Source organism: Rosa chinensis, chromosome 2, assembly GCF_002994745.2.
Source record: "Rosa chinensis cultivar Old Blush chromosome 2, RchiOBHm-V2, whole genome shotgun sequence".
NCBI classification, from domain to species: Eukaryota; Viridiplantae; Streptophyta; class Magnoliopsida; order Rosales; family Rosaceae; genus Rosa; species Rosa chinensis.
Window position 1 is genome coordinate 54,756,696 of NC_037089.1, and position 27,418 is coordinate 54,784,113.

At 38.0% G+C, this 27,418-nt stretch overlaps 1 long non-coding RNA gene across 2 annotated transcripts; it reads left to right on the forward strand.

Moving 5' to 3' along the window:
- Positions 1-8,999: 8,999 nt before the first annotated feature.
- LOC112185609 lies at positions 9,000-13,035 on the forward strand. Of its 2 annotated transcripts, XR_005807608.1 has the most exons (13): positions 9,000-9,478; positions 9,581-9,672; positions 9,813-9,838; positions 10,058-10,117; positions 10,245-10,388; positions 10,479-10,803; positions 11,240-11,294; positions 11,528-11,649; positions 11,785-11,842; positions 12,085-12,156; positions 12,440-12,509; positions 12,685-12,842; positions 12,927-13,035. It is a non-coding gene; the product is annotated as an uncharacterized LOC112185609 (long non-coding RNA). The 2 variants fall into 2 exon arrangements; XR_005807607.1 differs by lacking the exon at positions 10,479-10,803 and having other exon boundaries at positions 12,685-12,982.
- The last annotated feature ends 14,383 nt before the right edge of the window (positions 13,036-27,418 follow it).

The window sequence follows — 27,418 nt, forward strand, 5'->3', positions numbered from 1 at the left end:
TGGTGGCGGCTCCATGTCCATGATTTTTAGGGACATCAATCCTTGCAGGCATGTTTGCAGCAGGTATATGTGATCTTGTCACTTTAGCGATAACAGAAAACGCGTCAGGCATAGAGTCTACTATGTTCTGAAGATCGAGAACTCTCCGTACTTCAATTTCAGACTGTGCGGTTCGGGGATCAAGATGAGACAAAGTGGGGACAAACCACGACAATTCATGTCGTTCCTATTGAACATTTTTGTTCTTATCTCCCCCTAACGACGGGAAGACTGTCTCATCAAAGTGACAATCCACAAATCTAGCGGTAAATAGATCGCCTGTCAAGGGTTTTAAGTACCAGATAATGGTTGGAGTGTCATATCCAACATAAATGCCTAATCGTCTTTGAGGACCCATTTTGGTGCGCTGTGGCGGCGCAATTAGCACATAAACTGCACACACAAATATGCGTAAGTGTGAGACATCAGGCTCATATCCAGTAACCATCTGGGATGCAGAAAAGGGTTGAGTGGTAGTAGGCCTCAGACGAATGAGCACAACTGCATGCAATATTGCATAGCCCCAAGCAGAAACAGGGAGATTGGTGCGCATAACCAATGCTCTAGCGACCATTTGAAGTCTTTTAACTGCAGCTTATGCAAGATCATTTTGGGTGTGAACATGAGGACCAGAGTGTTCAACCTCAATCCCAATGGACATGCAATAGTCATCAAACGTTTTTGATGTAAACTCTCCAACATTGTCAAGACGAATTGACTTAATGGGATGATCAGGGTGGTGAGCCCTTAATTTAATGATTTGTGCTAGGAGTTTAGCAAATGCAGCATTTCTTGTGGACAAGAGCATGACATGTGACCATCGTGTCGATGCATCAACCAACACCATAAAATATCTAAATGGTCCGCAAGTTGGTTGAATAGGTCCACAAATATCACCTTGGATTCTTTGCAAGAATGAAATATTTTCCTTAGTGTCCTTTGCATAGGATGGTCTTTATCCTAATTTTGCTAAAGAGCAGGCTTTGCAAAAAGAAAGATGGGCTTTAGAAGCAACCAAGGAAGAATCCGGTTGAGCCACGAAGTCACAATTGACTTTAGAAGTACAAAAAGGAACCAAGGAGGCATTAGTGGCGTCAATTTGGGCAGCAGGGGGTAGGCGGCGCTAGCCCTACCTTGGACTGAATTTTAGTTCTGACTTCTTTTCATTTTGAAAAATGGATGTCCGTGTAAAGTCTTTGATATACGAATCATCATATCACCACCTGGATGTCCCAAATGGTCATGCCAAAGCCTATATGTGTCAGAATCCCATAAGTCATCTCTCATGACATGGTTGGATTCAATAATTCAAATAGTGGTTGCATACAACCCACTGGAGCGACATATAAGTTTCTCTAATACACGTTTATGTCCGTAGTTATTAGAGGTTATGCAAATGAGCTCTTGTCCATTCTCACAATGTGTTTCCACATGAAAACCATTGGCTCTTATATCTTTAAAACTCAATAGGGTTCTTCCAGCCCTAGGAGCATATAGAGCTTCGGTGACATTAATACTTGTGCCATTTGGCAACATAAATTGAGCTGGTTCTTGACCATGAATCAATTGTGATAGTCCAGCCATCGTAGTCACAGAAGATTGACTAGGCACCATCCATAAAAAATAGTTGCCTATGTTGCAATATAGTATGTGTGGTGCCACTATCAACAAGGCATTCCAACTCTCCAGGAAACATAATGAAAAATAATAAAGTTCAGAATTAAAACATGTCCATGACATCAAATAATAATACGATACTTTATTAATAAAAATAGCCAATGATTACATCAAAGCTTTCAAAAAGTCTAATCCAAAATAAAATCAAACTAAGACACATTGCAGTCACTCTAGTTTCATAACTCCAATCAAATATAACCAAGAAAGTAGAGAGAGATGTTGGTGGAGCGAGGCTCTCTTAATTACCATTAATCTCAATGACTTTTCTACACATCATATTTCATTGGGTGCACCACATGAGAAAGAGTTAATACAATTGTCATTTATTGACTAAGGCATATTGCCATTACAAAATTCTTGGAAAATTAAAAGGACTATTCTAATCAAAGTCTGCAGCATCCTTGTGCACTTCATCTTCAGCTTTGAAGTCCTCTATGGTGAGATTGACATCTCCACCATCTTCTGCTTCGTCTGCAAGGTACACTTCTTGCTCCCTCAGGTCCCTGTATTCCCTGTATCTTGCAGCTAGTTGCTCGCTTGCCTTGCATTGCTTGAACCAATGCTCACTTGATCCACATCGATGACACATGTCATTGTGGTTGCCTCCCTTTAATTGAGGTGCACGTTGTGGGCGTTCCCTAGGAGGGTTGGTGCCACTACCACGACCTATGGCGTCTCCACCACGAGCCATGGCGTCTCCACCACGAGCCATGGCGCCACCACCACAACCAGGGATACCACGACCACCTCTCCCACGTGTGGCATTGCCACCACGTGTATCCTCACCAAACTTGCGGTTTCCTTCCTTGTTAGGGCGGTTATATGGACCCATACGTCCCTCATGTCCCTTATTAGGGTTCCGCTCCTTGCGCCCTCCTTTGTGTGCATTATAATTCGCCTCATGAACGCTCTTAGTTCCAATGAGCCTTGAATTATAATTCCTCATGAGTATGTTATCATGTTTCTCAGCTACAGATAGGCCTGACAACGTGCTGGTACTGTGTGGGTTTTTAACGGGCCCACCCTGTAAAAACCTGTTAAGTTAACGGATTTTGCGGGCTAAACCCGGCGGGTTTTCCGTTGGAACCCGTTAAAAACCCGTTAAGAGATTTTTTTTTTTTTAAGCAACTAGAATTAAGACTTGTGCATATAATTTTTCAAATGGAACAAAGTGCCTACTTTATAACAACAAATAACTAGTGGAAAGCCATTTCTTTCTTTTTCCATTCCTCAATTCATGTTTTATATGGCTAGCTTTGTACAACACTCATTCTCTGCCCTTGAACTTCCAGACCACAAAAAAAAAAATACATCATTACATCTCGCTAGACTTCGTACAATTTTCCTACTGTTGAGAGTGTTGACCCTAAAATCTCTGCAATAGCCTTGAACTTGATTTTCTGAATGCTTAACTCCTCAGATGTAGGATATTGAGTCGGTTGGTGCTGAACTAATCTCTGCAATAGCCCATCACAAGCAAAACCCAGAATCAGAAAATCAAATGAAATTGAACACAACACAGAATTCTATAAAATTGTGGAGTTTCCCAGCAATCAAACAGAACCCATATTGAAATCAAGACCAGAAATTCAATACTTCAATCAAAATCGAAGATTACAACAACCCAAGATTACAAATCAATATCACAACAAAAACCCAGAAATCTATCACAACAAAAACTCCATCATTCAAACCCAGATACACACTCAGATTTCAGATTATAAAATGCAATACCCAGATACAAAAACTGCACGGAATCGAAGAAAACCCAAAGCAAAAGAAAGATCCAATACCTTGAGAAATTGGGCGCGCAGAGAGAGATGAGAGAGAGAGAGTTGGGATTTGGGTGACGGAAATGAATGGGAGGCTGCTGTGCTCACTGCTCAGATTCAAGGTTGCGTTCCAGAGAGAGTTGCGTTTTTTGTCGTTGCTGAATGACGGAAATGGTCTGAGTGGGTTTGTTTGGAAATAAACGGGTTCCAATGGGTTCCAGTGGGCTTAGCACGCAAGGCCCGTTAATTTGCGGGCTTTTTGGGTGCTGGCTTTGTTAGCACGAATTTAATAAATGGACGGGTTCGTGCGGGCTTTTACCGTGGGGGTTTCGGGCGGGTTTGCGGATCACTGGCTCAAATGCCAGGCCTAGCTACATATATGATATTGATAAGCTGATGAAACCTCATGATCCGTCTATCATTGACCTCAGTACGATACTGCTTTGATACACAATGGCTGAAACGGGGAAGGTGGAGAGAGTTTTCTCAATTAGCTTTTGCTATGTGACAGGTTGTCCACAAAATCTCAACATGGATTGTAAGCGAAGAGCTTCTGAATTGTACTCAGCAACAGACTTGAAGTCAGCAAAGCGCAGATTATTCCATTGAACCTTCAAGTCAAGGAGGAGGGAATCTTGGACATTGTCAAAGCGCTCTTCTAGCGCTACCCATAGCTCTCTTGCATCCTTGATCGACATATACTCCAATCTGAGTGATTTATCCATATGACGTCGCATCAAGATAACTGCTTGAGCATGCTTTGTAGGTGTTCGGACTTACACAAGATCCGGGTTAGGTGCCTGGATTATGGGTAATATTCCCTTTGAAGTGAGATGGTTCTCAACATCGGTTACCCAGCTATGGTAATCCTAGCCTGTTGAGTCAAGCATAGGAAAGTCGAGTCTAGGTTCATTCGACATCTTGAAAATAAGAAGAGAAGATATATTAGTTTCGGAGCTAAACTTCCACGAAAACTAAAATAATAAGATTTCCGAGCTATGCTAGCAAGAAATTTGGATTAGACCAAACAATGATGTTTTTAATATGGTCACAATTTAATGCTAACGGACGCTCTTAATCTGAGCATCATGAACCCTCTTAGTTCATACGAACGCTCTTAGTTCGTTTATTATGAACACTCTTAGTTCGTTAAGAGTGAATCTCCACAATTCCGCTTATAAATACTCAAAATCATCTTCATATATTTCAAAATATTGCAGCAAATAAAAGGAATTTAAGTACAAGAAAACAACAACTTTAATCACAAAACTTAGGTGATGGTTTGGGCTTGAGAACACGCGCGTGTATGAGCAGGCGTGTTTTGGGGCAACAACAACTAGTGGCAGCAGCAACAAGCAAGGACACAAGCAGCAGCGGCAGCAAGGATGCAACGGGGAGGCTAGGGTGTTTGGACGGGTAGGGCTGCAGTGACAGCGTCTGTTGTAGTGGCACAGGCAGGTGGCAGCGTGGGCTGCAGTGGCACTCGTGGGTGTGCAGTAGGGTAGAGCTGCAGGCGGGCTGGTGCGCAGGCTGGTATGCAAGCGGGTACGCAGGTGTGCAGGGCGAGCTGCAGGGACTGCAGGAGGCTGCAGGGACTGCAAGAGGCATGCGGCAAGAGGCTGGTCTGCAGGAGGTTGCGGCAGGAGGTAGGCCGAGTTAGGGTTTTTGTGGACAAGGAGGGCTGCGATAGATTTTTGTGAGATAGAGTTTTTAAAGTTTTTTTCTTTTGGGCTAGGGTTAGCACTGTTGCTGATAACGTGTTGTAGAGAATTATAATTGTGTGTTTATTATTGATAATAGGAGCCCTTTATATAGGGAGTTATAAGGTACACAAAAGGTAATAGAATCCGAATACAATTGAATACCTAGAACACTTTTCTATTACAACTCTAAACCCTAGTTTGAAGAGACACACATTATGTCGACATCCTTCAACAAATACTTGTTTTTATTAACGCCATCATGTCGCGTTATTTAATAATGCCATCACTCCGCGTTATTTATTAATGTCATCACTCCGCGTTATTTACTAACGACATCATGCCATATTATAAGGACCACCTTTACTAGCCTCCTTCATTGTGGTATTAACAACAGTAGTTAACGCCGCATTTACGATCGTTATTACCTGCGTACTTATGGCGAAGTTTAACCATCACAATAGTAGGTCAAAATCGTTGACTACCCCACAAAGTATAAATTAATTCCCATGAAACGATAACTAAATTTTAACTTAATTAAGTTGTTGTTTCACACTTTTACCTAACTAACACTTTTGCTAGAATCCAATATGGCATACTGCCCTTGTTTATCACCTTTGGTTATTAAGGTCAATTTTTTGTAAAGGTAGTCTTTTTTTTTTTTTTTTGCATAATATCTGAAATGAGGACTACCTTTTACAAGAAATAACCATGATTTCCATCTTTAGAATAACCTAATAGTGCATTGCATTCCATCAAATCAGATCCTTAGTCCTAAAATCATCAAACACACTTGTAGCTAGCTTCTTTCAAATGTCTCCACCAAGAATACTTGCATATAAGTGCATATATTCCCAACAAAAACTTCACAAATTGCAAGACAGACTCAAATACAAGAGAATGAATTTGTAATCCAATGAGCAAATCTTCAAGAAAAGAAAGGACGGAGTATAATTATCCCTAGAGATTGTATTCCAAGAAACTATAACAATATGACACATATTCTTCAAGGTAGATAAGGCAACATCAAACCGGCCATTAATCAGAAACGAGCATTTTAGGCACCAGTTGCTTTTCTAAAATTTCTTGAAGCTAACAAAACAAAAACAAAAAAAATTACAACTATCCTAGAAGGTTGCTGTACCATCATCCCATGCACTTTGCAATCGATCAATATAGTAAATTCATCACATTAAGCATTAAATATATATAGTGTCAGAAGCAACATTTTTATCTACTTACTCCACAGTGAAAGAACCCAATCATATCCTAAACTATGAGAGCAATCTTGCTTTGTTCGCTAATCTTCCTGGTTTAGGGATTGGGAACCAAAAATCAAAGTTTAAGGAACTAAGTGAATACAAATATCCACTAGGAGAAAACACTCCGATCAGTTCAAAGTGAAGATATTTATAAAATTCCAGAGGGGAGGATTCCGGGAGTGGGTGACGCCATTAGGAGTGAGAGAATCAGAGAGAAGATTGCAGTTTGTGTGATGATGAGAGAAAGTTTGAAAATTGGGGTTTTAGAAAGGGAAAGATTACATATTTATGCCATATAATTGAGAGCTTAGAGCATAGTTGAGACTAAACCAATTGGTCAGTGCTGGGGAGATTTAGAATAGAGAGAGAGAGAGAGAGAGAGCACCCACTACCTAGGATCCAGGTCCTGGGTTCGAGTCACCATGGAGATAGGAGTGAAATATTTTGATCCTCTATTAAAAAAAAATAATAATAATAAAATAAAATAAAAAGAGAGAGAGAGAAGAATAGTAAGGTGAAATAAAAAAAATAGAAAAAAAAGATGCTTAGATAAAAAAAATGGATTAAAACATGAAAAGACAAAAATATCCTTCAAAATATATCAGTTGGCCTCCTCTGTAATGGAGTTTACGGCTCAAGGTATCAATCTTGGATCGGGGTTAGAACCTCAAGTACCGTTCTGAAGTTTTTCAAACTTGAGGTTCGAAAATTTAGAATGACTGAAACATCAGATATTGTACATACCATTTTCCCTATTCAAATAAGCAAAATACATATATATTTCAATGTCATAAAGCGTTGAGATCAATTTAGTGATTCTCGTACGAATTCCTCTCAAATTATAATTTATAAGGCCTATATTTTAAGCAGGCATGTATGGCATTTGCTCAAATTATATAAGGCCTCCTATATTTTAAGCAGCTATGTATGGCATTTGAGAATTATATATTTTAGCTGGTTAACAAAGCTCCAACTTCACGTGTCATGCATGGACCATCAATATTAATACTTGAAATGGTCTTAATCAGAGAAGATCTTCTCTTAATTAAGAGTTTAGATATTGGTTTTTTTTCCATTCCAATTAAAAAAGGAATGGTCCCTTAATAGATAACTTAAAACTTTAGCAATTGCAGAAAAATGTGTTACATGATTGGTAGTGGTACCTACCTGCTATCATCTAGAAAATTTGTACACATCCCCGACTCACGAGAATAAAATTTATTATTCGGCTAGCTTGTAAAGTTGTAATAATTGTACATTAGAAAATGAACCTTAATATTGTTTAATTAGCACGCTACATAAATAAATAAATTTAGTACAAAAACAGAAGAGAAATGAGGACCACGCATTGAATTTTGACAAAAGAACAAACGAATCACTACTAGTATAATCTTCATAAGATCCTATATTTTTTCTATATCTTTTTATTTAAATTAATGATACAGATAAAGATATCTAAAACTCATTAGTTACAGTGCAGTTACATTATGAAAAAAATTATTCTCCTTAGTAGGCTCTACTAATAAAAAGTTAAAAACCCATGCGTAGAATTTCAGTATTTCCCTTTTTCTTTTTCTTTTTTTATTATTCTGCATTAGTTTATTTTTCTATCTCCTCCTCTGCCTTTTCTTTTCTTTTCATTTTTTGACAATTTTTCAGTATAAAAATACAAAATATTTAATTGTATTATCACTATATTTTCATTTATTGATTTATATTCTTTCTTCTTCGAAGTAAGTTATTTCTTTTTTATTCAATTATGGTCATATCTAACTGTCAGACTCCGGTAACAAAATCTTCTGTCTTTCTCTGATATCTTTTCTTCTCCCTTTATCTTCGCATCTCTGTTTCTCTATCTCCAGCCATTTTCTCGCTTAATTATATATCCACCCATCTTCAGCACCCATATAAATAGATCAAAATGAGAAAAAAGTTGATGAACCCATAAGGTCACAAGTTATGAAATAGAAAAGGAAGAAATAAATCAAATTACAAAGATGCCAACCAACCATGGACGACCATGCATGTCAATATGATGCTACTAACTTTGTCTAATGTGTTTAAATTTTAAAATAATTCAATCAAAATCAGTTGTGAGTATTGCTTATACCTCAAGATAAAAGAATCAAGATTGGATTTAAATCGTTATAATACCTGGTGATGAAGAAGATCGTAGTCAATTAGGCTTTTCCATTCAACTTGAAGAGCAACAGATATGCTTCTTAAATGCTCACTATGCCAAAAAAATGCTTCAGACCATACCCCTCAGACGACAGAAGATGTTTTTTCTGTTGTCTGATTTTTTTGAACGTCTTCAAACGACAGTTTTAATTATTTCTGTTGTCTAAATAGTATCAAAATCAATACTAGATCAATTTTTTGAAGTTTGTTGTAATTTAGAAAACTCAGACAACAGAATTCTGTTGTCTGAGTAAATGAAGAAATTATTTCTTCTTGTGTGGACAAAAACCTCTTTTTGGCTGAACTAAAACTTATCTATCTTTTAATAGACCTAGACCACCCCCCCCCCCCCCCCCCCGAAAAAAAATTAGAAAACTCATTTTCCATCTCCCAGACCCAAACCTAGTTAGCTGCACCTCTTCTTCGATGCTCTTCCACCTTCGTTGGTCTTCCATATCGGTCTACAAACCAACAACCAAAGCCGGGTCAAGTCAAGTTCTTCAAGGAAATAGAAATTGAAGTGTAGAGAAGACAGTACGAAGAGAGAGAAAGTAGATCTGGTTTCTCAATTCTCCATCTTCTACCTCCGAGCATCATCCGGCGACATCGCCACTACCAATGGACTCTTCGGCCTCCAATTAGTTGACCCAGGCTGCGTCATCCAACGATATCGAAAATCAGCACCACATGCTTCCGAATGCGAGTCCGGATCTACACCCAACAGAGATCACAGAATCGGGAGCGATTTGGGGATTTAGGGTTTCAAAATCGAAAGAGTCATCGTTTTCGAAATGGCGTTGGGCAAGGTGAAGGAGCTCGTCTCGTCCAATCCGGTAGTCATCTTCAGGTTCTCTCTACCTCTTCATCTTCTTCTGTGTGTCTATATATATAGAATTGTCGATCGTTTTGAACCAATTTGGAAATTTTACAATAAGATTTTGTTTCGCAGCAACAAGCTTTGTCCTCACTGTGTTTGCGTGAAGCAGCTCTTCGTTCTAAAATTGGGAGTCCAGTACAAGGCCATTGAATTGGACCAAGAGAGTCAGTACCCACTCTTCTCCTTTCAAATTCGTATACTCATTATTGTTATATATGTGTATACCGTATATCTGTACATGTATCTACTTATATATGTATAGTTGGTGAAAATCTTGATTAATGTTTTTGAGTTTGTGATGCAGTGTCTGTCTATATGCTTCAAACTAAGGTGATGTAACTAGACTTGGATTTTGGTTTCGGTTTTGGTTGGTTTACTTGCAGCATGAAACACAATGATCCTTTGTGTTGAGTTTTGTGAAGTTTGAAGATGGATTATAGATGATCAGTAAAAAATTAGACTTGACGATAGGCAGTGATAAATTAGACTTGATGATAGGCAGTGATAAATTAGACTTGATGATATTATTATTATTTTTGTTTGTTGCAGTTGACAAAACATGTTTGTGGCATATGCAAGAAGTGGAATCAGCCTGACAGTGGAAGTTGGGTGAGAAACCTATAAGTTATGCTAGGGTTGTAAAAATTATAGTATTTTGTCTTTGTTCAGGCTCTTTTATATGTTCCTATTTGTTTATTGAATGGTTTGATGAAGATAACTGCCTATTTGTTCTTAGGTTGTTGAAGGCCCTTGTGACTCTGTGCCTATTCCTGACGGGGCAGCTCTATCAGCATTTTAGAACTTCGAAAACGTCAGAAATTTCCTTGTGGCTGTGGAGGAATTGGGGCTTCCAACCTTTGAAGCCTCTGATTTGGAACAGGTTGGTGCTAAGAATACATTTATGGCTGTGCACTTGCAGATTTTTTGTTTTAGTTTTGTGGTAACACTTATCCAAATTTTGAGTTAACAGGGAACCAAATTTTGAGTCCTTGTAACCTAATAAGGACGCTTAAAATTTTGAACAGCTCGGCCCTTGGCTATAATGAGAAATGTTTAGAAGCCTTCTCTCCTTTTGAGACGTGAACAAAATAAACAAAGAAAACAGAAGAACCTCTTCTGCTCTCCACTTCGTCTTCTCCGGTTCTCTCTCTCGATCGAGTGAGAGCTATATTCATGAAATCACCTCTGAATCCTAGATCAGCGACCATTCAACATCGAACCCCTTGTCATCTCCGTGTATGAATAAAATCTTCTCTTTTGCACACACATGCTACCAAATCCCTTGTTTGTTTCTGGTAAGATCTTGTCCCTCGCCCTCCGCCGTTTCTCTTTCTAGGATTTCTATTTTCTTATTCTTCTTTTCTGGCAATCTTTCGATCTGTGTGAAGTCACTACTGAGTTGTTTTTTTTTTTTCCTAGGGTTATATTTTCTTTTTTGGATTTGTGATTCATTTTGTTTGATCGATATCTGCAATATCGTTTTTGCTTTATTTTGGTTCTAACTGCGAAGTGGTTTGAATGGGGATAAGAATCTTCTAGAGAAACTAATCTGGGATCCAACCAGATCTGAGAGCTTTGGTGTTTCAAAAATTTTAGATATTATTTTAAATGAGGTTGCAGATTTTGAATTAGGGATTTAAGTTTTTGGTTGAGAAAAAGTTCATGGTCAGTGATGTGAATGAATTGAGACACCTACATCTGCTAAACTTGTTTTAGTCGTTTCCGTGGCAGGTTTCAGCTAGAGCAAATGGAGCAGCAACTTGAGAAATTTCTTGATTTTGTACAGGTATTTGTTAAATATGTTCTTTCAGGGTGTGTATTCATAATGTTGAAAACATAAGAGGATTTAATTTTTCTTTAGGGGTTTGGATCTAATGATTGATACAATCTACTATAATTGAATTCACAATGGAATTACCGAATTACTGATGTTTCTCTCTTTGGTTTAGTTTATGTTTTCCCCTTTGGTACTTGGTGTTTTTAATTTAAAGCTGGTCAATTTGGACTTACTATGTTCAGTTGAGGGCTGCAGAGAGAATCAAGAAGAGTAGTACTTGGTGGAGAGATGGATTCGGCCTTGGAAACAGAGGGATCAAATGTATATGATAGATGGTGAGAAGGGAGTGAGTCATGGGAATAAGGTCAAACTTTCATTCGCGTATTTTTCTGCACTGTTACAATTTTGCACTTTATGTTTAGAATATTCACTTAAGGTAGTTACTAGTTTCACCTAAAGTATAGGTCTTAATTGATCCTTTTATTCATTTTTTTCTCAGCACAAGATTCTTAGAGTTTCAGTTAGTAAAATCATTATCATTTCTGCAACTCTTAGAGGTATTGCTGCTCATACAACTTTCTAATTTAAATATACATGTTTAATTGCAATTGGTACCTTGGCAGCTGTCATCATCTTCATGTTTTGGTTTTGTATACTACATTAAATTTTCTTGTTTAACTCTTATCTATAGGTAACAGATATATGTCTGTTTGTTGAGCATGAAAAATATTATTCATTCCCATTTCTCTTTTTGAAATTTTTCTCCAAGTTTAGTATACTTTTTTCCCCTATGTGCAAGTCTGCTTAAAGAAGCTTTCTGGATAAAATGGTGAAGCTGTTTATCTGCGCAGATATCCGTAATTTCCTTAATGTAAGTCTTTTGGCCATAAGGGCCAAGCTCTTTAACTTTTCAATCTTCTCCATTTTTTTTTTCTAATTTTAGGTAGGAAAGCTTAGTTGTTTCCAATTTGACTTGTGTAGCTTTTGCATTTTATCAATTTTGTCCAACTTTTTTATCTACCTATTTTCCCACATGTTGAATACTTAATGAGCATATATTATTGGCCTTTGAATATTAGTTTGCATCTTTCATATAGACTTTATTCTTGGATATGATGTATTTTAAATACTTAGCCTTCTGTCTTTTTCATCAGGTGGCTAGTGGATGATGATGTTGTACAAGATTATGATTACCAATGTTGTTTGGTTCTTTTATACTGAAAAGTAATTTTCTCTCTTAACCCTGTCCTTTTGGTGTCAAGTTCAAGCTCTTTTCTAACTCTTGTTTTGGGTGATTAACTCTTGTTTTGTTTCCTTTTTCCTATAACTGAGTTGGCCTTTTTTGCTATATATTTCCTAAAAGTCATTCGTTGTTTCTTTCCATTTTGTGAATGTACAGATGGTTTCAACAATGAAGAAGTCGATCTTTGATGAACAAACTAAGAAGGCTTTAAGGAAATTGCAAAAGAATGCTCAAAAGAAGAGAAGGCATCATGACGTGGTTCGAGCTGAATGGGCAAATCATGTTATACAGTTCTAACTTTGGTTCTGTTTAAGGTAGATGAGTAGCACTTGGAACTGCTTTTGTGCATTTATATACAACTGATGGAAAGTGTTGATGAACTTAAATTATGCATGCAGTTGCTCTGTCTATGACTGGACCCGCCCCAGGATTTCACCCTGAAATCCGAAGTGGCCCTGCGAGGTCCACCTTAGAAGAAATTCTTCCAAAAATTTGGCAGAACTTCCCCTAAAATAGACTACCCAAAACCTGTAGAAATGAAATTCACACTTCTAAATCATCCATCCTTATTCTCCTGGAGCCACCTTGCTCCCCAAATAACAACATCATCCCATTTCACAAAACACAAAACGCCACTTGAATATTATTGATCCCACAGGTAATCAGAGCAATTCTAAAACAGAAGGTGTAATAGAATAAAAAGTAAAGAGGATAAAGGATCGGTAAATCCTACAATGCGGAAACAGTGATAACCATGCCTCAGCTCCATGTACGCCCGACCTCAACTAATTTAGCTTGCAAACTGGGCATTTGAAACCGAAGGGCCAAGGGGAAAAGTATTGAAAAACACGTTAGTGTGAGTGGACAAAATAAATAATTAAGTTGGTTTAAATGAAGTAAACTCGAATACTTTCCCCACGTATTTAAATTTATAAAACCTCGATGCATGCAACGTTTGTAAAATTTTATTTCTTAAAAATCGGAATACTAGAAACTGTAATTCAAACCTGCTGAGTATCGTATCATCAGACTAGACCCCGCTAGCCCAGAAATAATATAAAAGTAGGGGAAGAAGATAGCCATACGTATGAGCCTCCCAGGCTCGGGTGATAGCCTCCCAGGCTAAAGTACTCCCATATACTCCCGTTATATACCCACACGCCACTAAGTGTAGCGATTAGGATACTGGGCTTCAGCATTACTGTCACAAAGATAGTAACCAGCGCCACAAAGGCGGAAGATCAATGCTAGCAATGATAATAGTCACCCAAGGTATGGCAAAAGAAAATCCGAAAACCACATAAATCCATAAAGCTTCCCCAACTCTCGCAAATGAATTTCCAACGACGTGTCCCACACGTCAGGAGTATCTCCAATCAATAGCAGAACGGCGAGATCAAATAAAATCATAATTCTCAAACCGAAATCATTACTACGGCATTCCCAATGCCAAAACCAAGGATCGTATAAATAAACAAGAATTAATTCCATCGAAATCTCATTTCGAAAATCTTTCAGAAATCTCAAATCGACGAATAGAAACATAATATAAATAGTATAATTCCGGAAATCACCTCGGAAATAATTCGTCGAAAATCATGCTTTCAAATAAAAGTCATATATCGGAGATACTTATCGAAGGCTCAAAATCCATTTCCGAATCATAATTGAAAATAATGTATAATTAATCTCCGAAAATAAATCATAAATCCAAATCCGAGCATAATAAGTTCATATCCGAAACTCATGAAAAATCAATGTCAAATTATAATCCAAGACAAAATATCATGCTCGATAAATAAAACGATAATTAAATAAACCAATAATTTCAAAATAAATGCATGCATCATTTACTTAAAAACAAAAGTCCACTCACAGGTTTACGCTATGATATGCGTCTAGCAAGCTCCCCGTACGTCGGGTTTGCTTATCCTCCTACGATCCCTTATAAATTGGACGTACATCCAACTCCGAGTATTCATGTCCGAGTCCTTTAATAAGCAATTAAAATCGATAAGTATTCGATCGGTAAATTCATTGCTCAATTTCTTTAAAGATTCCTTAGGATATGATGATTGATAGGAGCATAAATGCGACAAATATAGTGTGAAATCCCTTACACTTTTCTTAGTTAAATCCTTTAAAAAGTCAGTTTTAACTTTGTTTTCTTTTTAGGTAGTTCGTGGAGTGATTCAAGAGAAATAAGAGCTGAAAGGGAGCAATGGAGCCATAGATCATAAAGTACTGATGCAGAGGACCAATTTTGATCAACCTTTTGGCCAGAAATTACAAGGGAAGTCCACGGAAATCGTTGTCCAAAACAGTTGCTGCAAAGCAGAAAACTGCAGTTTCAGAATCAGCTTTCTGGGAACGGTTTTGAGGAGGCATTCTTGCACTCTTCCAGATGCACCTTTTCATAAAGAGCCATTGATCCTTGACGACATGATGTTATAATTCAATTACAGCTAAAGAACAGGTCAAAAGCATCAACGAGACAGTAGGAAATCAAAGTCGAAGTATGCTTCCCGATAAGGCGGAAACTGTTAGCTTTTCACGAAGTTTTTTGGGAGATCTTTTCCGGCGGCTTTCTTGGAGTTTTTCCAGAATGTTATTGATCATTATAGATGATATGATGTCATAGAGCACGTGGGAGTCAAGAACCATCCAGAAACTTGTCAAGACGAAGTCGTTCCTTGTCCAAGAAAGAAGCTTCAGAGTCAGAAATTGAATCCTAGTCAAAACAGGACGGTTTTGCAGAATTCTTCTTTGGACGGATTTCCAGGGCATTTTCGGGAGGTTATTGCTGCTGCAAATATGAAGGAGAGTCCTATAATGATTCCTCAAGATTTTGGGAAGATTATTAAAGCTTGAAAATCATTTAAGTATGCATCAAGTAGAGTAATCCTCAAGCAACTAGGAGAGGCTTTCAAAGCGGAATTGGAAAAGGAAACTTGGGCTGTGTATTCTATATATATAGAGGCTCTGAACACGTTGAAACACACCATCCTACAACGCCATCTTCTGCTCCCAAACCCTAGCACACAAAGTCTAAAATTCCCAAGTCTTCAAGAAGGAAAACCGAGCACATCACCATCCATCTCCATCAAGCTCCTGCCGTGACCCATCTTGAGGGATTGCCTGCATCTAAGGCTGCCTAAAAGTGAACTCGTGGCTCTCATACTCTGCTCTTTACGGTTTTTATCATCTTGTAATCTGATACTCATGCTTTTATTTGTTGAATTTAAGACGATGTGTGGCTAGTTAATTTTTGTTAGGGGCAAGGTTTGAAGCCCCAATTATGTAGAACATATGTTTGTTTAAACTTAGTTTCTTGATCTTTGGTGTGGATTGGTTGTTTATCTCTGATTGATTGAAAACTTTTGCATGTGTTTGTTTTATGGTGGCCAACATAGGATTTATGCATGTAATTGGAGCTAGGTTTAGAAAATAATTCACCTAATCGTTTTGTTTTCTAATCCACAAGTATGCAAGGCTTTGAACAAAAGTTGATGTTTTAAACAACTAGAAGAGCATGCTAGGTAGGCGTTCCACACTAGACTGCAACTCTATAATCAATCGTTTCCATGAGATCTTAATGCTTCAAATGTGTTGACACTATATGTGTTGTTGATAGGATAGCGTTCTATACCTTGATTGCATGTTTGCTTGGCTTAGCTATTGTGCGTTCACGTAGACTAAGTATTTAGGGAAACATTAATAAGGGACATGATCTGCTCCGACTTGTTTCTTGGTTGATTTCTATTCACACCTTAGTAATTAATTGAAACTAGGTTAACTAAACATTGTTCGAAAGTAATTGGTGGTGGATTTCTAAGTCTCTAACATGTTCTCCATCTTATTTTCTCAAAACCTAAAATTAAATTCGTTTTTCTTTCTTATTTTTCTTTTACTTTCGTTGAACTCAAAAACCCCAAAATCTATTTCAACTTAGGATTGCAACACACCTTTCTATCCCCTTCTGTTTCCTGCCATCTTTTTCTCTCTTTTCTAGTGTTTGACGTTTTTGTTTTTGTTTAGTTTCAGATTTTGTTTATTTGTTTTGTGCTTTAGTTAGTTTAACTTAGTTTGTCTTTCTTTTGTGTGAATTATAAAGTTACCCTCAATCCCCGGCTTGAACGATCCCTGCTTACTCTATATTGCTAACGACTACATCTTGCAGGGTTAAGTTGAGCGCTTGTTTTTAGCGTATCAATTTGTGGCGCCGTTGCCGGGGATTGAAAAATACTTATTTTTCACATTCACATTGTTTGGTTTAGTTTTGTTTATATTTTGATTTTTAGGATTTTACACATTCTTTTTGTATATATTACTAACTTAAATTTCTGTTTTGTTTTTCAATGTGGCATCAATCTTATGACGTGTGTTCCATATGCTCTATGGTTGGTCATTCAATGGAGACATGTCCAAGCATCCAATATCAAAGATACTACAATCAAAATACCATGCTCGGAGGATTTCAAGATAACCAAAGGCATTGGAATAATTACTATTCTCCTCCATACAATCCGGCATGGGATAATCCTCCTTACTCTTCGTGGAATGACGATCCAAAAGTGCAGCAAGGATCTTTTAATGAGTTCGAAGATTCTCCATATTCATACCATGACTATTGTCCACAAGCCCCACCTCCTCAAAACTCAGGTATGTCTAATAATTATGATGAGATTATTAAGGAACTAAATGCTGCTACTCAAGCTTTGATTCAGGGACAACAAGCTTCAAATGCTTCTTTTCAAGCTTGGATTCAGGAAAAGCAAGTTCTTGATGATGATTTGGCAGAAAAACTAAAGCGTTTGGAGAACTTAATATCTCAGGAGCATCCTTCTAAACCGATGGCAACTTTAGGGGAGCTCCCAATAACTACGGCTTTGTGTCAACCTCATGATGCAGTCCATGATTCAACATTTGATGAGGATGAAGTAATGGATTTGGAGGAGTCTTATAAAGAGCCACTCAACGTTGAGATTTTTGAGGATCACTACATGACCGAGCTTGAAAAGTGGGAAATGGAAGATCCCTTTGATGATGAGGAATCCTATCATGAAGAAAGTAAGGATGAGCTTCATGCAAATGTGCCCCAAGTGCCTGAAACAAACATGTTACCTAATGAAGATCCAAAAGGATATGAGGCCACAATGGAGGATTGCTTAAAAGAAGATTCCATCAAAGCTCCTACATTTGGACCTTTATTGCTAGCACATGGAAGACCATCTGATCCTACAATGCCTCATTCAACCTCTACACATGTTCTCCCCATCCAAGCAACTTTTGAGTTTGTTGATCATGTGGAGATGGTCATAAGTGAACATCTCAAATCACATAAGGAGATCCTTGTAGCTGTGATTGTTGAACTTAAGAAAATAAGGAGACAATGGAAGAAGAGAAAGAAAAAGAGAAGCATCAAATCCTATCTTTCCATTGCTCCCAAGTTACCTAAATTGCTAGAAAGGGCCCATGAAACATCTTTGAAGAGGCTTAAGCATCTGATCGAACCGCGGCCTAAACCTCCTGATTACTCTTGATGAAGAGCTGCTATGTCAGGCTGAAGACTTTAAACCAAGCGCTTCTTGGGAGGCAACCCAAAGGATGTTTTCTTTGCTTTCTTTGTTTTCTATTTAGTTCCTTTTTATGTTTTTCGTTTGTGTGCAGGTCATAAGGTTGTAGAGAAGTGTGAAAAGCGTTCCTTCTGTAAAAACAGAGTACTGACCATACAGTCCGTCTATTTTAGACAACTGCGGTTTTTAGGTCAGAAGGAACCAGAAGACGTGCCATATATGAATCGAAAGATATTTGAGTCTAGTTTCTGTGGGTTTTTACAGAACTGGATTAGGAGTTCATATACGTTCCCAGTTCCAGTTTGAATGCAGCAAGGTCAGCTCAGGAAAACAGAAAACTGTGCAGTTGTGTCACAGAAAAAGAAAAACTGGGCATATTTCCGTGGTTCAAATGAGGAGTTATTTACATGGACTCAAAGCTCTATATGTATACTACCTTAAGACCAAAAATCTCGTCCATTGACCCAGTGATGCTCCCGGAATAAAGGTTTGAGTGGGTAAAGGTCACGTCGCCCGGTTTTCTGTTCAAATTTCTGTTTTTTTCTCTAACTTTGCAGGGCTATAACTTTCAAACCGCTTGGAGTTAGAAGGTGTTCGAAATATGCACAGAGATCTTGCAATGTCCACTTTCACCTCCAAGTGGTATCATCGTCATCTGAAGCTGCATAGAAAAGTTATGGGACCTGGAACATGGGCTGCCGACACAAACTTAAGGTTTCCGAAGATGCAACAAGACTTCACATGGAGCTTATGTTAGGAAGTCAAGACCTTATGGTCTTGAGGTTGGGGTCTTTTGTTGTTATCTCCAAAGGTCGTGAGCATTGGGAGGTCTACAAGGGGGAGCTTTTCTATCAACCTTCTCACCTTTCTTCTTTTAATTTTTATTTTTTTTTAATTTCCTCTCTTTATGCTTCTATTATGCATTGTTTGATTAAATTTGCCGTACATTGAGGGCAATGTATGATTCAAGTGTGGGGGAAGGGAATCCAATTTGAGTCTTATTAAAAAACCAAAAAAAAATTGAAAAATTTCAAAAATCCAAAAAATAAATTTCGTTAGTTATTTTTCTTTCTTTTGGAGTCTTTAGTTCTTGTTTTCAGTTTTTGTCTTGTTTTTAGAGTCTTAGGTTGCCTTTCAACTGTCTAGGATGAATTTAATCTCTGAAATTATGGATAAAAGAGGATCACAATATTGAGATGATGTTAAAAGAATTCTTTGGTTAATTACGATATATATAAAGCATATGATTGTGTAGTAGATGTGGTTTTTGATGACCTTGGTACAGAATTATGAGCATGTTGATGATGAGTTTTGATTCATAATAACCCTTGTGAGAATTTGAGCCTATTTGCTATTCCTTGTGAGTGTTTATTGAAAATTATACTCCTATTTTCTTGGCGATGCTTAGTGATCTCATTATCTTTCTCTTTGATTGACTGCTTGCCACAGATTAAGTTTGACGGACTCTAGAGATTACTAGAACTTGCTCTTGTACTGGTCGAAACTTTTATCAATACATGTCCCTGATTCTGGAAAGGATAAAGGCACCTAGGAAATTCCACCAAAGCCAAAAATAGCCTGTGTCCATATTTGTGCCCGTCGTGGGACTCCCCTAGTTTAACCCCTTTGAGCCTACATTTAAACATTTTTCTTTCATCACCCTCAAAATCCTAACCTTTAAACCTTAGTATAGTTATATCCCTACCCTTTCTCTAAGGATTTAGTGGAGCTAATTCACGAGACAGACAAGATTTTGAAGGCACTACAAAGGAGATGATGAGAAAGAATAAGTGTGGGGGAAAGACTTGTCCATGAGAAAGAAGAAAAATAGTATGCCGAAAAGAAAAAAAAAAAGTGTGTATACGGCAATAAAAAAAAAAAGAGAGAAAAAAGTGCAAGTATTTATGGATTTTAGTCCCTCCATTGTGGATAAGGAGTTTGTTTTGAAGTGAAGGCCTAAGTACGATGAATTTGGTCTTTGTCCTATTTCACAAGAAGTTCAACGTTGCAAGATGCTTTGGTGTGTACGTGAAGACGTCTCAATGCTCAATGAAAGCTCCGCTAGGTTTTTAGAACACTTTGTGATTTTTCCTTACCCTTTCGTTTCTTTAAACCCCTAAACCTTGGCCCCATTACAACCTTGAAGTAAGACCTCTTTGATCCTTAAGATGGGCAGCCTTTGATCTGTGGAGATTGGCTACAAGAGTTGAGCATATGGTTCGGTCCGTCCGGCAAGTAGTTGGTATCCTTCATGAGATCGTAAAAAAAAAAATATATATATAAATTTCGACATAGCCTTTCTTCTTTATATGTGAGCTTTGTGTTTGTCGAAAATATTATCATCTCTCACATATATTTGAGTGAAAAAGCTTTTGAGCATTAGCCTCGATCTGAAAGAAGAAAGAGTGGTGAATCCTGTGAGGTTTGAATCATACTTGTTAGATACATGCTGAGCTCCACCCATCACCATTGTCACCCCCGTGTCTTACATGCTTATATGTGGAATATATGTTTTAATTAACTCTCGAATTACTCATGATTGATTCTTGGTGGCGTGCTAATCTTGATGCTATGAAAGTAAGAGATTTCTGAGACAACAATGTTGAAGGCATAGTTTGTTTTGAGTCTTTTGAGTCTTTATTTTATTTTCTTTGTTTTGATTTTGCTAAGGGACTAGCAAAAGCTAAGTGTGGGGGAATTTGATAGGAGCATAAATGCGACAAATATAGTGTGAAATCCCTTACACTTTTCTTAGTTAATCCCTTTAAAAAGTCAGTTTTAACTTTGTTTTCTTTTAGGTAGTTCGTGGAGTGATTCAAGAGAAATAAGAGCTGAAAGGGAGTAATGGAGCCATAGATCATAAAGTACTGATGCAGAGGACAAATTTTGATCAACCTTTTGGCCAGAAATTACAAGGGAAGTCCACGGAAATCGTTGTCCAAAACAGTTGCTGCAAAGCAGAAAACTGCAGTTTCAGAATCAGCTTTCTGGGAACGGTTTTGAGGAGGCATTCTTGCACTCTTCCAGATGCACCTTTTCATAAAGAGCCATTTATCCTTGACGAAATGATGTTATAATTCAATTACAGCTAAAGAACAGGTCAAAAGCATCAACGAGCCAGTAGGAAATCAAAGTCGAAGTATGCTTCCCGATAAGGCGGAAACTGTCAGCTTTTCACGAAGTTTTTTGGGAGATCTTTTCCGGCGGTTTTCTTGGCGTTTTTCCAGAATGTTATTGATCATTATAGATGATATGATGTAATAGAGCACGTGGGAGTCAAGAACCATCCAGAAACTTGTCAAGACGAAGTCGTTCCTTGTCCAAGAAGGAAGCTTCAGAGTCAGAAATTGAATCCTAGTCAAAACAGGACGGTTTTGCAGAATTCTTCTTTGGACGGATTTCCAGGGCATTTTCGGGAGGTTATTGCTGCTGCAAATATGAAGGAGAGTCCTATAATGATTCCTCAAGATTTTGGGAAGATTATTAAAGCTTGAAAATCATTTAATTATGCATCAAGTAGAGTAATCCTCAAGCAACTAGGAGAGGCTTTCAAAGCGGAATTGGAAAAGGAAACTTGGGCTGTGTATTCTATATATATAGAGGCTCTGAACACGTTGAAACACACCATCCTACAACGCCATCTTCTGCTCCCAAACCCTAGCACACAAAGTCTAAAATTCCCAAGTCTTCAAGAAGGAAAACCGAGCACATCACCATCCATCTCCATCAAGCTCCTGCCGTGACCCATCTTGAGGGATTGCCTGCATCTAAGGCTGCCTAAAAGTGAACTCGTGGCTCTCATACTCTGCTCTTTACGGTTTTTATCATCTTGTAATCTGATACTCATGCTTTTATTTGTTGAATTTAAGACGATGTGTGGCTAGTTAATTTTTGTTAGGGGCAAGGTTTGAAGCCCCAATTATGTAGAACATATGTTTGTTTAAACTTAGTTTCTTGATCTTTGGTGTGGATTGGTTGTTTATCTCTGATTGATTGAAAACTTTTGCATGTGTTTGTTTTATGGTGGCCAACATAGGATTTATGCATGTAATTGGAGCTAGGTTTAGAAAATAATTCACCTAATCGTTTTGTTTTCTAATCCACAAGTATGCAAGGCTTTGAACAAAAGTTGATGTTTTAAACAACTAGAAGAGCATGCTAGGTAGGCGTTCCACACTAGACTGCAACTCTATAATCAATCGTTTCCATGAGATCTTAATGCTTCAAATGTGTTGACACTATATGTGTTGTTGATAGGATAGCGTTCTATACCTTGATTGCATGTTTGATAGGCTTAGCTATTGTGCGTTCACGTAGACTAAGTATTTAGGGAAACATTAATAAGGGACATGATCTGCTCCGACTTGTTTCTTGGTTGATTTCTATTCACACCTTAGTAATTGAAACTAGGTTAACTAAACATTGTTCGAAAGTAATTGGTGGTGGATTTCTAAGTCTCTAACATGTTCTCCATCTTATTTTCTCAAAACCTAAAATTAAATTCGTTTTTCTTTCTTATTTTTCTTTTACTTTCGTTGAACTCAAAAACCCCAAAATCTATTTCAACTTAGGATTGCAACACACCTTTCTATCCCCTTCTGTTTCCTGCCATCTTTTTCTCTCTTTTCTAGTGTTTGAAGTTTTTGTTTTTGTTTAGTTTCAGATTTTGTTTATTTGTTTTGTGCTTTAGTTAGTTTAACTTAGTTTGTCTTTCTTTTGTGTGAATTATAAAGTTACCCTCAATCCCCGGCTTGAACGATCCCTGCTTACTCTATATTGCTAACGACTACATCTTGCAGGGTTAAGTTGAGCGCTTGTTTTTAGCGTATCAATGATCAAGCTACTTTCCAAAAAATATATAGAATCATTCTACTCGACCACTTACTTGGCATATCTATCTCAAGAAATTTTACCCACGTTTACCATTCCTGGAGTATTCCGCTCTCACGGAAATTCCAGAATATGGTAGCACAAATTACATTGTTATAAATTACTCCTTTGACTTTAATTGAAAATCCTTCTTAAGCTTAACTAATAAAATATACCACTTTCATTACCGAGTCCCTCAAATCGTTCTAGATACAAATTCCATACAAATTCCTTAGGAATTAAATCTCATTACATTTTCCACCACAGAACCAAAGGATAAATAGTTGGCAATTTCATTAATGTTATGTCGCCAAAAAATAAAGCAAAGCACCATCTGGTTAACCATTGCACCATATCATCATCACTACTCTTTTCTACTCGTTTAACCATTATCAATTCCCTTTTTACTACCATACCAAAGTTCCAATATAATTCAAGCAACACGACTAATTCCAATTCAACAATTTCCGAAACCATATCTTCATTAGTACAATAACACAAAGCAAAACATATCCAACCCCGAGATTTTTACCATTCTTCTTTTCCAAACCAAGACTCGATTCGCCAAAACTGCATTCCTCCACCATCAGTCACCCAATGTCCTGTGAAGTATGAAAAGTTCCATAATCCAACTCTCAATAATATTGGAAGTCAAAACAGAATCTAAGCAACTCCTCACCATTGTCGGTTTCTGTCAAAACTGACCCAATCATCTTCTCCTTGACCGAAACTCCCAACTCTCAAAATTCCACAAACCTCAAAAGCCAATTTAAACAACAATAGGTTAGGGTCCCTGGTCCAAAACGAGTTGGAGACTTCAGCAAGGAAAGGGTACGAAATTACCTACTTGAGCAGCCTAGAAATCCGGCGGCGGAGCTACGGTGATCCAGGCACCAGCGGCGGCGTGTCAGGCGAGAAGGGTGGTTTTGGCCAGAATCGGAGGTTGAAACCATGGGATTTTGTTGGACAAGAACGAGCTAATTCCGTCCTTGGAGGTGGTCTTGCGCAATTTAAACCAGAATTTGGAGATTGAAGAAACCCAGAGCCGACGACTCCAGTGAGGGTGCGTACGGGGTGTTACGACATTGGTGGGCAACGGGCTTGCAGTGTTGATACCAGCTTGCACTGAGTTCATGTGAGGCGGCGGCGAGCTGAAGAAATGGCCGGAATACAAGGGGAGATGATGAACAGAGATTTCAAAATTTTGGAAATCAGATGTGAAGGTTGGGGTTGATACTTGGCTATAATTTCTTTTGGGTTTTGGTCGGGCTTGGGTCTAGAGTCGATTGGTGGTGGTGGTGTGAGGTGGTGGCCGGAGATGATGTTCTCCGGTGGTTACAGAGGAAAGAAGACGAGAGAGAGATCGAAGGGAAGGAGAGAGAGAGGGAAGGCCGTGCGGCCGAGAGAGAGGGAGAGAAAAATGAGAGAGAGATTAGGGTTTGCTCCCTTAATTACTAAACGATGTGAAAATTCCCTTTTGCCCCTTTAAATCTCCGAAAACTTCGAATTAGAACTGAACTTTTGTAGATCACAATTTATTCGTACGAGCTCCGATTCTAGCGTGCCGCGTGTCCACGAATTTAGTTTAACGTCTTCAACAACTTTTCAGAAGGAAGTTTCCTCGAAAACGAAGCCAAAGTAAAAGTGAACCTTTACCGCACTAAAATGTCAAAATTAAAGTAAAAAAGGAAAACTTTACTAATTTACTGTCCAAATGACCAGTAAATGGATAAGTTAAGGTACGAGGCATAACAGTCTAGCTACTCTTTCTTTACCTTATAGGTTTTTGACTTGGTGCACTAGGTAAATGATCGAGATAAGATGGTTTTTTGGTTCTCTCGATCATAATGTAACTGTTGGCTAGGTTTAGAGTTGGAACTATGGATTGTATTTTGGATGATGTTGATGCAATTAATGAAATGTAGCCATCATTTTCAATGCTGATTTTAGTCCAATTTTATGGTTTTGATGATTGTAAATGACTGATGTTGAAATGGTTGAAAGGCAACAGATATATGAAGGTTTATGTTATATCAAGAAAATATAGCACAATTTATGTTGTATCAAGAAAATAGAAACAACATAAACAAATGATCATCTGTTGTTTCTACCAAGTTCAAACAACATAAAAGTAGAGTTCAAAGAGCTCTTAGACAACAGAAATAGGTGGTTGATATGTTGTTTCTACCAAGTTCAAACAACAGAAAAGTAGAGTTCAAATAGCTCTCAGACAACAGAAGAAGGTGATTGATATGTTGTTTCTACCACATTCAAACAACAGAAAAGTAGAGTTCAAATAGCTCTCAGACAACAGAAGTAGGTGATTGATATGTTGTTTCTACCACGTTCAAACAACAGAAAAGTAGAGTTCAAAGAGCTCTCAGACAACAGAAGTAGGTGGTTAATATGTTGTTTCTACCAACTTCAAACAACAGAATTATGTTGTTGCATACGAAATCAGTCAACATATAATTGTCGTTGTTCTTCAAATCAGACGACAGAAGCATCAACTAAGCTTAATATTAGTTCAATCAAACGACAGAAACAACAAAAACTCCGTCATCATACATTAACTACATCGACAGTTATTTTTTGAATCCGTTGATGAAGTGAATTTCCAACAACATTAATATGTAGTTGTATGGTGTTTCAGACGACAGATAGACTCCGATTCTTCAATATTAGGTACTTCAGACGACAGATTACTGTCGTCTGAGTGCATTATCAACGACGGAGAATATCTGTTGTCTGAATGGCTTAGAGACGGCAGCCACCTAGACAACAGATTTTTACTTCATCAGACGACAGATCTGATCTGTCGTCTGAAGCATTTTTTGGCATAGTGGCTTGAGAGAAGAACTCTCCTTGTAAAGACAAAACTCGTGCAAAAAAGAGAGGCAAATAACAAACTTGTGAGAGAGAAAGAGAGAGAGAATAATCATCTATCCTTATCTATCTAAAGTCAAGAAACCTAAAGCAATTATACTTCTTTTTTTGGTCATTTATAAAGCAAATATCTATAATAAATATTTTTGGTATATACTTTTTTTGGTTTGACAACATATTAAACATGTACCACCAATTAACAAAAAAAAGAGCATGTAAGATAAAAATGTAAGTTTTGATGTGGATTTCAGTGAGAGAAATTGAATGCCATAGTTATAAACAAAATATACGGATAAGGACATGATCTATCTTTTTTTTTTTTTATCTTAAAGAGTGATCTATCACTTTATATATTTTTATTTTATTTACTTTTATCTTTTCTTATATACCTATTGATATTGGTATCTAATAGGGGCCGTGGCCATTTACCCAATTTCAGCTTAAAACTTGCCCACTTACTCCACTAAGAGTTTTTTAACCCCATTTACTCAATCTAACAACTACTGACAATTTTTCCCTCATTAATCAAATTGAAACTCATCGTCTCTCTCCTCTCAGAATCTCTCTCCTCTCGGACTCTCTCTCTCTCTCTCTCCTCTCAGAATCTCTCTCCTCTCGGACTCTCTCTCTCTCTCTCTCTCTCTCTCTCTCTCTCTCTCTCTCTCTCTCTCTCTCTCTCTCTCCGGACGGCCTCCATCCCCGTCGCTACTGGCTCTACCGCCATCGCCGTGGAGCAAGAAGGAATGGGTCCTCCTGGAAATTGACGAAAACGACATCGTCAGCGCCTCCTGGAGATCGAACTCGCTCCTCCACCGCCTTCTCCACAACCGGCAAACGCTGTCTTTGCCAGATCATGGCCGGGGACGAGTTTATTCTGATCAACGATGGATTCAGCGACCTTGTTCTTCCTTTGGCTCTGAGGCTCGAGAAGGAGAAGACGGAGGAGATGTTGAGGACGACGAGGATCTTAGCTTCCTCGATGAGCCGACCATGATCTTGATCCAGAGCTATCCGGTTAGAGAAGTTTTTGCCGTTGAAGGCGAAGGCGAAATCTGCGTCCATTTACATTGTCACGTACCGGCAAACTCCTCGTCTTCCTCCGCCGATCCCGCCAATTCTCCGATCCTCGGCCACGCTTCGAAGCCTCCCCAATCGAAGCCCAACCCCATTTCCACCTCAAAGTCCTCGTCAACTCCCAAGGCTTTGCCTCAGAGAACCCACAACCTTGATAAGAAGATACCCGAATTACCAGCCTCACATTCCGATGGGTGCCCAAAGCAATTTATCGGTGCCCAGAGCACTTTTTTTTTTTGGGTATACTGTGAGCTCTGAGAATGGGGAAGGAAAAAAAAGAAAAAAAAAAGTGAACGTGTATAATTGAACATATAAATTAATCAATTGTGTCTGTAGTGTATTTATTTTGGTTTTGGGAGTTTATGCAATTTACTTGAGTGCAATAATATGATTAATAGGAGGCAATAATATGATTATTAGAAGGCAATAAAAATAGTATTGGGAGACAATAATATGAGTATTAGGAGGCAATAATATGGTTACTG